The following is a 10,167-nucleotide window of genomic DNA, read 5'->3' as shown; positions in this document are numbered from 1 at the left end:
TAGCTGCACACGCACGCACGCACACACACACGTACGTATCTACGTATATATTTTCCAGTTTAAAACATAAAAGTTCCGCATGTCTATTCTATGGGTCCAAGCGCTTGCTGGGGCAATCTACCTGGCTCGGGATGCCGCTGACCTATCTCTGCTACCCGTAATCCATCAGAACTCGGTGGGGTCTCATTGCTCAAACCCAATTTCCTCAGTGATGCCGACATAGGACAATGACAGAGACCACAGCTGGATGCTAACACCAGCAGCGTCAAGAGCCGAGAGATTTTCCCAGCAGTCTTTTCCTTTAGGGGCAGGGATGAAAGGTAGCAGTCTCTGCCTTCAGTCCTAACCAACTTCACGAAAAACACTATTCCCAACCACCTCGTCCCCAAAGGTAACTTCCCCCTTACCTGCACTCTGGTCCTTTTGTCCATTTTCATTATTGAACATATAACTACAGGAGAGCATAAGGTGCTTTTAAAAAAAAAAAGAGAAAATCTGGGAAGTTTCTTACACTACATTCTTTGAGCGTCCCCTTTAAGGGACTTGGTCCCACCTCTTCCCCGTCTGCCCGCTGGCTCTGTTTCCTGCCAATCATTCTGACTTTAGAATATTTCCTGTGTAGTGCAACTCAACTTGAACGTCTCCGCCTCTTCGCCTTACTCATTGGGTCAGCCTGGGTCCGTTGACAACTCAGCCTTCCCTCCACCGCCTCCTCAGGGTGTCCTCATCTCTTATTGGCGGGCAAAGCTGACTCCCTGCCGGCGGGTTGGCCGGCTGCGTGGCGGGGGCGGGAAGTCCAACCATCATGGTAGGCTCTGCGCGTGCCGAGCGTTTGCCGCGGGAGGGGGGAGGAGGGAGGGGAAAGGGGGAGGGGGGGGTTGGGAGAGTTGAGGCCGTGCTGCCGCCGGGGTCTCCGGCCTTGGGGCCTCTTAGCGGCCGCAAGAAGAGGCGGCTGGGGGCGGGGGGAGAGGGGCCGGGGCCCGCGCTCCCCCAGCCCCGGAGGAGGCCGAGACGAAGGGAAGGACAAACGGACGGACCCATCCCGGCGGCCGGACACCCCCCCACACACACACACACCCCCTCACCCCGTCGTCCGCCGGGGATCATGGCCGGGGCTGGGGCAGCTGCCGCTGCGGCCAGGAGCGCCCTGCCGGCCGGTGAGTGTGCCAGGGGAAGCACCACTGTCAGCTGCCGCCGCCCCCAGGACTGAGCCGTGCGGCTCTGGTCCCCGCTCCACCCCTCCCCTGCCTCCCTCCCGGCGGTGCTCGAGTGTGGAGGGGAGAAGCAAAGTGCGGTCCTCCCCGGGGCACGGGGGCGGGGGCAGGGGAGGAGACCCCGGGCTGGGGGGGAGGGGGAGCGCGGGGCGCCTTTTTCTTCTCCTACTGCCCCTCATCCTTTTCTGCATCCCATCTCTGCCCATCCCCTGCTTTCTTTTCTGGGAGAAAGATAAATTTCGGCCACCCTGTTTGACGTCCCCCCACCCCCACCCCACCCCGCTTCCATCTACTTACCGCACCCAGCTTGCCTTTCTTTCCGAGAGGTTTCAGATGGGCTGCTTCCCCCTTCCCACCCTGGCTGCCTTGAGACCGGCTCTGAACGGCCTTAGCCTCTCTGGCAACCTACTTTGCAGTCTTCGCTCGATTTCCTACTTTCCTGCACCCACCCTCCTCCTCAGACTGGAGCTTAGGCTTTGCTCCTTTACTCCCTGGGTCTCTTCCTCCAGAGAGTTATCCAGCTCCAGAAACTGAACTCCTGTGTAAGTCAGTCCACAGGCATTCGTGAAGCTCGTAGCGTGGGCCAGGTAGTGCGCTAAGCTCTGGGGACACAAAGAAAATAAGAAAAACTCCAAAATCTCTGATCTCAAATGTGACCGTTTCCTTTCGACTCGTCCTTGTGCCTCCTTATCCTGTGGGACTCCCTATGCCCATCTTCATCTGTTTACCATATTAATGCTTAAAGAGCATTCAGGCTTCCTCAGTGCCACACGGAACACAGGAGAGACAAGCTTGGCTAACATATAGTCTGAATGGGAAAGTGGGCTGGCTTTTTAATATAGTAGGTGAAACAGGGTACGGAGTTCATAAATTTAAATTCTGTATTGAAATACATAGATAAGACCAACAGCTTTCTTCTGAGAAGAAAAACTGGCTATTTTTTAAACGATAAAGTAAGCAATCTGACCTAATTTTCAAATACTCTGTTGAATTTTTTACACCTAAAAGTCATACTTTATATGATGACCACTAATAGTATGGGAGAGGTGACAAACGAGCATCTTGATTTTAGTATCATTTTATTTCTTCAAAATTCTTTAAAAACATTTTAAAATCACAGTTCACCTCAATAATAATAGGCTTATTGAATGACTTTGAATGTTTATTGGAATGGATTTATAGATCTCATACTTTAGTCAAGGAACATGCATTCTTGAATGCTAAATTTTCTCAGTTATAAGCATAAAAAAACTGGACTTTTATGTCTGGCTTATACTTGTTTACTGTATAGGAAAATCACTGACAAATGTATTCACCATAGTTCTGAAATAGCAATTTCCTGTTACTTGTCAAATACCTGCCTTGAAAGTAGCAATTCTGAAATCGTACACTATGCAATCAGTGAACTAATTATATAAAAAGAATTGACAACATTTTCTGTTCTCAGAGCTTAGCATTGTTTTCTTGTATTTGAATATTTCCAAAGATCAGTGATTTCATCTATGTGGATTCTTCCCTGATAAAGATTACACAGCTGTCACACACCTTTAGGAGATGACATGAGTTGATACCAAAAAAAAAAAATTCATCACCTGGTAGATAGGTTGTTACTTGGCCAATAGATATTCAGCCTGTCACTGAACTAAAGGTTGATAGGTATACTTTGGATAAGGAGAAAAGGCTATTTTAGTACACGAGAAAAATATCTAAGCTTTAAGCTATCATAAGAATAAGTGGGTAACCATTTCAGTAGTGACTGAATATAAAGAGAGGCTCAAACTTAGTGCATAAATTACTGTTTAAATTGATTTCCCAACCTTGTTCATACCATTTCCCTTTTTTGGAATACTTTTCCCTTCTTTTCTTTGTCTGTTTAGCTTTACCCCTTTTGTCTTCTTTTGGAGGGGGGAAGGTAGGGCAGTTAGGGTTAAGTGATTTGCCCAAGGTCACAGGGCTAGTTTTTTGTGTGTGTGTTAAGTGTCTGAGGTCGTATTTGAATTAAGGTCCTCCTGACTCCAGGGCAGGTGCTCTATTCACTGAACCACCTAGCTGCCCCTTTACCCCTTTTCTTAAAAGCTCATCCTTCAAATCCTTCCTTCTCTGTTGAGAAGACTTCCTAAATCACTGGAGTCCACAGTCATTTCCTCCCTGAATCTAGGTCATAGAATTTTAGAGCTGAAAGGGATTTTAAAGATTATGTAGACCAACCCCCTAATTTTGCAGATAGGGTCACCGAAACTCTGAGAAGTAAGGTGTTTTACCAATGTTGCACAACTGGTTATTGGAAGAATTGGAGCTAGAATTGAATTTTCTTGACTTTTAGTCCACAAGTGCTTCTTTAGCTCTTGTCTATATCATTCTTTTCTTGAGCATTATTATTTAACTTTTCATGTACTTCTTAATTCTCTAACTAGATTAGTAAGAGAGCAAGGAACACATCTAACAATTTTTTTTTTAGCTCCACAGCTTTTAGCACATGTTTTGCTCATGGTACACAGTTCTTGGTTTTTGATTATTTGGAATAATTTGGTTCAAATATATTTTTGACATTCTAATTTTATTCAGGTTCAGTAGTTTTATGAAATACATAGATTTTGTTCCATTTTCAATCCATTTGCCATTATTGAGATTTTTTTTTGGTTGAAATTACACTTTTGGCTTAGTATGTTTAAGGTATCCTTGGAGTTCTTTGTATCATTCTTTAGTTTTTAGTTCAGTTCAGAAAAGTTGTATCATGTACCCTCTAAATGCCAGGCATTGTACTAGATGATGGGGACAAAAAACAAAACAAAAAGAAAACAACCAAATGCTAGCCCTCATAGAGTTTACATTCTATTCAGAAGCAACATGTACAAAGAAAATTGAATACAAATATATACATAGTAATTCCTAGGATGAGGGCATATATATAATGTGGAGAGTAGTTTGTTAACAATGGAGGTGAGCAGGTAGAGGGAAGTTCATTTCAGACATCACAATGGAAGGATATGGTAAAGTGAGATTGGGATGCAGTCAGGATAAGACCCATGTGGAGGGTATGAAGGAAAGAGGAATAGTGGCAGGGAAGGGAATTGTGCCCAAGGCATCCTAGGACCCCAAATGTAACAGAATAGAGTAGTGATGTTGTTGTTGATTTGATTATCAGTCCTTGAGAGAGAGATTTGTAGGGTGTAGGGTGAGGAATGTGTCAGTGGCAGGGGAGTCTGGTTCTTCCTGAAGGAAAGGGAGCTGTGGAGTCTAGGGTTCTAGCAGGTCATAAAAGTGTAAGATATATTTGAATTGAGATGTGGGTAATTAGAATCTTCCCCACTCTGTAATCACCTTCAGGTTGGAGTAACTAAAAATAAATTTTGTTTGGGACACAATTTTTATTGAGGTTGTTTTTGTCAGTGATATATGTATAGCTTTCAGATAACTAACAGAGATAATACTATTAGTTGATCCCCCTTTAAAAAAAGTATTCAGCACTTAATTTTTCAATTGCTGGGCTAAGTGTACAAAGAGTACTTCAGAAAACACATTCCTGCCCTCTAGCATGAGTTAAGAATAGCAGGATAGCTTAGTGTTAGCTGGCATCTGCAACGAAATAGTCTTATGATGTCCCTTACTTCCAGTTGTGCTATGATAGGGGATTAAGTTGTGGGATAATGACAGACCCCCCTCAGTTGTATCGTCTCCTTTCCCACTCTACCCGTATGTATACCTTGAATCTTTCATGCAGAGTTCCAAAGGTTGGCTTTTGTAATCAATAAAGAGCTTATGGAATGTCTCCTAAGAGTAAGGCTATTAACTGTCCAGTTGGATGATTATTTCTTTTCTCATTAAATTTTACATAAGGTTGCAGTTGCATTGCCTCAGAAGGCCTAATCTTCTAATTATAATGGTAGGCTGTGATAAGTAGCTGCTATTAATGCCAATATATTGTATGTTTTAAATTTAATTCAGCAAATATTTATGGAGGCCATACTTAGAACTGCTAGTTGCTGTAGATATGAAAAAAAAAATGCGTGACTTTGTCTTTCAAGGTATTTACAAGCTTATTGTGGAGGTAAGTAAGATATGCATGAAACAGTAAAAGAACAATATGTGTCTGTAAGGGATAGTGACCAGATTGTGTAGTAAGGTATAATAGGTGCTGAGAAAAATAATAGATCAGTATAAATTAGAGTTGTTAAAGCAGGGTTAGAGGAGGAGATGGAATTTGGGAAGATTCTTAATAGGATTTGGATAAATTGCAGTAGAAAGAGCATTCTAATCAGGGAACATAAACAAATACAGGAATAGAAAAGGTTTGTAAGGATATTGCTCTCATCGAGGAAGAGGATACTTAGTGGGAAATTGTGAGTGTAAGATTGGGAAGGAGGGGCCAGTGAATGTAGCATTTTGTTCTCCAGAATGAGTATCTTCAGGTTTGCTCCAACAGGCAGTAGGAGGGGAAAATAACAGTTTGTTTTGTTGTTTTAGCAATGTAGTAACATGATTGGAAATTGTGTTTTAGAAGAATTGTGGCAATAGAGTATAGGACTTTTTTTTTTTCCCCAAGAGAAGAGACTTTGGAAGCAGAGACACTAAACTACTTCAGTAATCTAAACATGACATGAATAGAACCTGGACTAAATTGATGGAAGTGAATGGAAAAGATGAACCTGAGGAAGATTGGAAAGGAAGAATTGTCAGGAATTGGTGAGAGAGAGAGATTGAAAATAAACCTAGGTAAATCAGAAAATGGTGTTGTTGACCAAAATGGGAAAATTGAGAGGGAGATTGGTTTAGAAGGGAAAACAATCTCAGTTTGGGACATGTTGAGTTTGAAACAATTACCTGATGACCAAGTGGAAATGTTTTGAAGACAAAACCAGTATAAAAGTTAGATTGGTTAAGACCAGAGCTAGAGATATAGATTTGGATGCCATTCAGTTAAACAAATATTTATTTAAACACTTTTAAAACTACCATGGTAGGTTCTAGGGAGAAAAGGATAAAAATGAAACCATTCCTGGGTTGATCCAGTGTGTGCACAAATGTAATGTAAGATAAATTGAGAAGAGAGAGAACACTAATTACTATAGATTGGCAGAGAGGGAAGGTTTTCTTAGAGGAGGTGGCACCTCAACTAAGCTTGGAGGGAAGGCAAGGATTCTGAGAAGTGATTTGAAGATCATTCCAGGCATGGGGAACAGCACATGCAAATGTATAGAAGCAAGACATGGAGAGTCAAATTCAGAGGAACCATAGAGTGCATAAGAAGAGATTGATATGGCAAGAGACTAGAAAGATAGGCAATGAGCCAGGTTATGGATGACTGAGATGCCTAGCTGGGGAGTTTGTGTTTTATCCTAGAGGCAAAAGAAAACCATGGAAGGTGTTTGAGCAAAGGAGTGATATGGTAAGATATGTGTGCTAGGAAGTTAATTTTAGCAGTTGTGTAGAGGATAAATGGCACAGGGAATAATTGACTGGAAGCAGGGAAGACCAGTTTGGTTGTTTTAATTGATCAAGCAAATGGGCTCCAGTTAGGGTAGTTCCTGTTCACTCCTCTCATTTTGTATATGAAAAAACTAAGGCTAAGAAAGGTTAAGTGAGGGGCAGCTAGGTGGCACAGTAAATAGAGCACCAGCCCTGGAGTCAGGAGGACCTATGTTCAAATCCGGCCTCAGACACTTAACACAAAAACAAACTAGCTGTGTGACTTTGGACAAGTCACTTAACCCCAATTGCCCTCCAAAAAAAAAAAAAGGTTAAGTGAGTTACCCAGGGTTACACAACTAGCAAATGACAGAGGCAGGATTTGAACCAAAGTCCTATGACCCCAAGGCTACCATTTTTCACTCTACCAGGAGTTTGGCTATGAGAGAAGGAAGACATCCAGAGTATGGCAATGCCAAGTGATGGTTGGGTCTTTTGTTTTTTCTTCTCAAACTGGGGAGACCTGGAACCCCTGAGGAAGGAACCAGTAGATAAAGAGGAATTGACAATGAAAGAAAAAGGCAATGAGGAGCCATTAGATATCAACAGTATTTATTCAGCATTTACTTATTAAGGCCCTGCTCTGCACCTGTGCTCAGCATTAGGGGAATACCATCCAGGCAATCACTGAAGTCATAAATTAATGTTCTTATAGAAGGACCTAAGATTTTAGACTAAGAGCTGGAAGGAATCTGGAGGTCAATGAGTCCAGCCTTCATATATTTGCTCAAGGTCACACAAGTAGTAACAGAACTAGGGTTCAAACTTTGGTCCTTGGCTCCAAATCTAGTACTCTTTTTCTTGCACCATTCTGCTTCCAAGGGGAATATGGAATATGTATGGAAGTAGAAGGGAGAAAGCAAATTTATGGAGTGGTTAGATATAGAAGAACCAGTATAGTAGAGAACAGAAACGAAAGGAGATTTTTTTTAAAAAGTGAGTTATTAGGAAAGTTTTTGTAGAAAAGAAGACAAAGGGATGGCTAGGTGGCGCAGTGAATAGAGCACAGGCCCTGGAGTCAGGAGGACCTGAGTTCATATCTGGTTTGAGACACTTGACACACTTAATAGCCTTGTGACTTTGGGCAAGTCACTTAACCCCAATTGCCAAGCAAAAAAAAAAATTTTTTTAATTGAAAAGAAGACAAAAATGTCTCACAGATTTTGTGAGAAGGAAGTCTTTGTTGACATCTAAGGAATTTGTTTCCATTCAGTAGAGATTCTGAATGATGAGGGAGTAGGTATTATATATGTATGTGTGTGTATGTATGTATATATGTATTATATAGTATGCCTTTGAGAAATCTGATAGTAAAGTGAGGGAGAGAGGACAATAGCTAAAGAAGGTAATTGAGTTAAGTACTGAAAGAGAGAAATGTGGGGCAAAGGGCACAGGTGGAGGAGTCAATGTTAGAAAGTAGCAAGGATTCTCTTACTCTTTAGACTGTAAGGGAAGAAAGAGAAAATAAATGTAATCAGATGTGTTTAAGTGAACAGGAAGGCACATGACCGTATCAATATAATTATGATCATGTGCTGAGAATGGGGAGGAAGAGAAATTAGGGAGTTTGCTAGGCCTGTACAACCGTTGCTTTATGAAGTTTCTAGATTTAGAGGGTCATGGGATTTAAAATGACCATGGAGATCATTTAGCCAAATGCTCGGATTTTACAGATGAGAGATATGAGACCTGGAGACTTTGCTACTTCCTTGTGGTCCTAGAGATAAGAAGTGGCAGCACCAGGATCATAACCCAAGCCTCCTGACTCCAAGCCCAATGTTCTTTTCACTATAATGTAATCAAATTAGCAAATCCTTGCTAATGCTCAAGCAGCCTTACTAATTGATAGTTGGACAACTTAATTACATAGTTGGCTAAATCAGTGTAGTTCTAGTAGCAGTTGAGAACCTGAGGGGGAAAAAAAATGTGGTGAAGATGATTCAAGGATAGGGACTGGCGTGACAACCAACTAAGCAGTTGAGGTTGGTGGTAAGGAAGGAGGTCGCTACAGAGGAGAGGATTTAGTATTAAAGAACAAAAGGTGTGTTCTTCCTTTAAGACTGAAGGAGAAGATGAGAGAATAAATGTAGAGTTAGAAATGTGTTAAGGTGAATGTAAGGACACTTGATCCTCTTAGGACAGCTAGGAAAACACTGATATCGTCAATGAAATAATAGGAAAGACTGAGGTAAAAAGCATCTTAAATGGGTTTGGGAAAGATGACATTGTCAGAGAGAGGAGTATCAAGGTGGACATCTCTTACAAGTGCCTTATAATGAGGTCCCATGTGGAGCCATGCCATATAGGAGAAGATGTACAGTTGAGAAATCACAAAGAATATTCCAGAGGTACACTGAGGTCAGCCTTCTAAGGCCTTGTTAACATTGTCATTTATTGTCCATTTTGTTATATGCATTTTGGGGATTTTAGGGTTTCATTGGAACTGAGGTCAAAACTACATTTAATTGGAATAGAATTTGGTTCTGGAGATTTTCAAAATAAATAAGCATTAAGTTACTGGTACTTAATTCAAATTCACTAATTTTAAAGAAGTATTCCTTTTACTTCATTTTGTAATTTTTAGCAGAATATATATGTGTATATATACACATACATATATACATATACACATATGTGTATGTTGTTCAGTCGTTTCAGTTGTGTACAACTCTTTGTGACCCCATTTGGGGTTTTCTTGGGAAAGATACTGGAGTGGTTTGCCATTTCCTTATTTTACAAATGAAGAAATGGAGGCAAACAAGGTTAAGTGACTTGCTCAGGGTCACATAGCCAGTAAATGTCCAAGGCTGGATTTGAACTCTGGTCTTCCTGATTCAAGACTTGGCACTCTGTACTGTGCCACCTAGCTACCCATTCAGCCTATAACAATGATACATTTCACAAGTTTGATAAGATAGGTCAAAATTTAGTTACCTTTTTTTTTTTTTTTGGAGAGGCAGTCTGGGTTAAGTGATTTGTCCAAGGTCACATAGCTAGTAAATGTCCAGTGTGTAAGGCCAGATTTAAACTCAGGTCCTCCTGACTCCAGGGCTGGTGCTTTATCCACTGCCCTGCCTAGCTGCCCCTAAAATTCATAGTATCTTTAAAAGGTTCTTTTTTTTTTTTGCTTTTTTGGGTGGGGAAGCAGGGCAATTGGGGTTAAGTGACTTGCCCAAGGTCACATGGCTAGTAAGTGTTGTGTATCTGAGGCCGTATTTGAACTCAGGTTCTCCTGACTCCAGGGCCAGTGTTCTATTCACTTCTAAACCTAGCTGCCCCCTGATATGTTCTTATACCTAATCAAAATCAAGGTCTAGTTTTTATTTTTTGTTCTGTACATATTTCCATATATGTACATATATGATCCTCTGTGCAGTTATTTCCACAAATAAAAAACCTTTGCCAAGGGCAAAAATGTGTAAAATCCAATGTTATTTGAATTGTAGTTTTCTAATTTGAAAGAGTTGTAATGCAGATTTGGAATCAG

The 10,167-nt window shown here is 41.4% G+C and overlaps 1 protein-coding gene across 2 annotated transcripts in view; it reads left to right on the top strand.

Annotated features, from left to right (window-relative positions):
- The first annotated feature begins 679 nt into the window (after window positions 1-679).
- USF3 (upstream transcription factor family member 3) overlaps window positions 680-10,167 on the top strand; it is a 43,280-nt gene continuing 33,792 nt past the window's right edge. The window contains exon 1 of one of the 2 annotated variants that reach the window (XM_069069891.1): window positions 680-808. The gene's annotated coding sequence lies outside the window, so the exon portion shown is untranslated. Of the gene's footprint in view, window positions 809-869; window positions 1,158-10,167 lie in introns of those variants that run through there. The other variant, XM_069069890.1, reaches the window with a different exon arrangement.

Source organism: Petaurus breviceps, unplaced genomic scaffold (genome assembly GCF_028583685.1).
Source record: "Petaurus breviceps papuanus isolate PSGF00001 unplaced genomic scaffold, PetGlider_PUasm1.0 90792, whole genome shotgun sequence".
NCBI lineage: Eukaryota > Metazoa > Chordata > Mammalia > Diprotodontia > Petauridae > Petaurus > Petaurus breviceps.
Note: the sequence above shows the minus strand (reverse complement) of the source record. Positions and strands in the feature narration are given on the sequence as shown.